This window comes from Fragaria vesca, linkage group LG4 (assembly GCF_000184155.1).
Source record: "Fragaria vesca subsp. vesca linkage group LG4, FraVesHawaii_1.0, whole genome shotgun sequence".
NCBI classification, from domain to species: Eukaryota; Viridiplantae; Streptophyta; class Magnoliopsida; order Rosales; family Rosaceae; genus Fragaria; species Fragaria vesca.
In genome coordinates this window covers 5,913,705-5,915,726 of record NC_020494.1, presented here as the reverse complement: position 1 = coordinate 5,915,726, position 2,022 = coordinate 5,913,705, and positions in this window count along the sequence as shown.

The following is a 2,022-nucleotide window of genomic DNA, read 5'->3' as shown; positions in this document are numbered from 1 at the left end:
GTATCTTCACCAAAACCTACTGCATATAGTTTCTGATGATTGTGACTGACTATAAGAATCTTTCATGTGATGAACATTTATCATGTTGATAGTAAAAGATGGACACAAAATAAAATCACCTGCTGAAATGGCTGCACCAAAGTTGAATGCATCAGCAGCAACATACATTTGGGCAGGAATATTTGGATGAACACAAGGCTGTCACTGCAACTATGTAGAAGACCCTTCTGGTTCAAGCATTGCAGCAATAGAAGCTTGTCAAATGTAGAGGACATGTCCGTGACGCGTTTCGCCCATTTGGCCCACCTTCTCTATTGTCTCTGATGGTGTTTCCAATATTGCAGACCTTATTTTCTCTCCTGCACCTAGTACCTGACATCCCCGGAGCATCCCACATTCGGCGCCTAATGGATTTAGAGTTTAAACAGTGTTGCCTGAAAGGATGATAATCACAAGATTCTTGGGAAGGCATTTCATCGAACATTTGGTGGGCATCACTATGGATTGCTAGTTTTAACTTTCGAGAGAAAATGCCCACTTCTTTATCCCGCCTCCCAACTCCTTGAACTGATGTAGAAGGGACTTTTGTGATTCGATTCACAGCTCTCAAAGTTTCTCTCTTTCCTTTCCTCGCTTGTTTGGGATTCGTCCTACTACATAAATGTAGTCCTTATATATATGGATCAGACTAAATCTTTCAGGTTTTCAGCAACATAAATGTACACGTGTGGAAAAACCAAGACGCCGAAGTTCCGATTAACGTTGTCTAAAGCCGAAGACCACAACCGACCTCTAAACATGGTTCACGGCTATATATGTCATTGGTTAGTAAATTGAACTTCTTAACTAAATGTAAGAGTGGCAATGAATCCAATGATCATGATTCTGATTTCTGAGTTCGGTGTCCTCTTTGTATAGATCGCCTAGACATATAAATTTTGAACGTCAAGAATAGGAGCGTTAAGAATAAATTTTAAAATATATGTATATGTACGTATTTTGTACTCCTCTCATTCTGCAAGGAAATCCGGGTCCTACTAGGAGTATGAAAGTGGTTGGCTATATATGTATTCTGTGGTCTCTCATCATCAGTCATCAGCTATATCTCAGTTCTGTATATTGGTACATTATATTCCACCAGTAAACCACTAAAGCGAGCTTTCCCCAAGTTGTACGTAGCATATATAAGCATGTCAGATTACCACCGCCAGTATTTCACCGAAGTTAAGTGGGAAACATGGCCACCCTCCATGGAAACTGCATGTTCGGAGTGAATTTGAAACAATTAGCTTCGCCTTGCTTCCCATCCGGTTCAGTATCTACATGCCACACCATGATCCCAAATGCAAGTATCTACTGAAAGAAGTAGAGTCCTTACGCTCCGTCGCGACTAGTTGCCATTATGTTATATTGTCTTGGTGCGCCACTGCTTTAAAGAAAATTGAACGAGTTGGAGAAAGTGAGACTTGATAGATCATGTGGTGTTTGCATGGACGAATTTGAGAAAGGTGTTACAGCTATTCGCTTGCTCTGCTTACACATTTTTCATGGAACTTGCATTTTCCGGTGGCTGGAGAAGAATCACAAGGTCCTTTGTGCCGACATCCAATGCCTCATGATAATTCTTATGAGGGAAATGATTCTAGGCCTTATTAGGGCCTAAGATTTTAGGCCTCAAATCTATGTGGCATGTCAAATCACTTAGATACATCACATATTAAAAATCTTATGTCATGTAATACTTATGTATAAAAACCATCTTACCATTTGGTCCATTAATTTCAAACAATGACTAATAAATTTTAGTTTTTCATTGAAAAATAAAACTATTTTAGCTTTCCTTCTTCTAAATATCTAACTAAATATAAAAATATAACATCAAAATAACATTATATTATATATTTATATATAATACATGTATATTATAAAAAAAAACTACATGTATATTATATAATAAATAATCTGTATGTAAATGATTTAGAGAAATTATTTGTATATAAATTATTTTTTGGACGAATTATA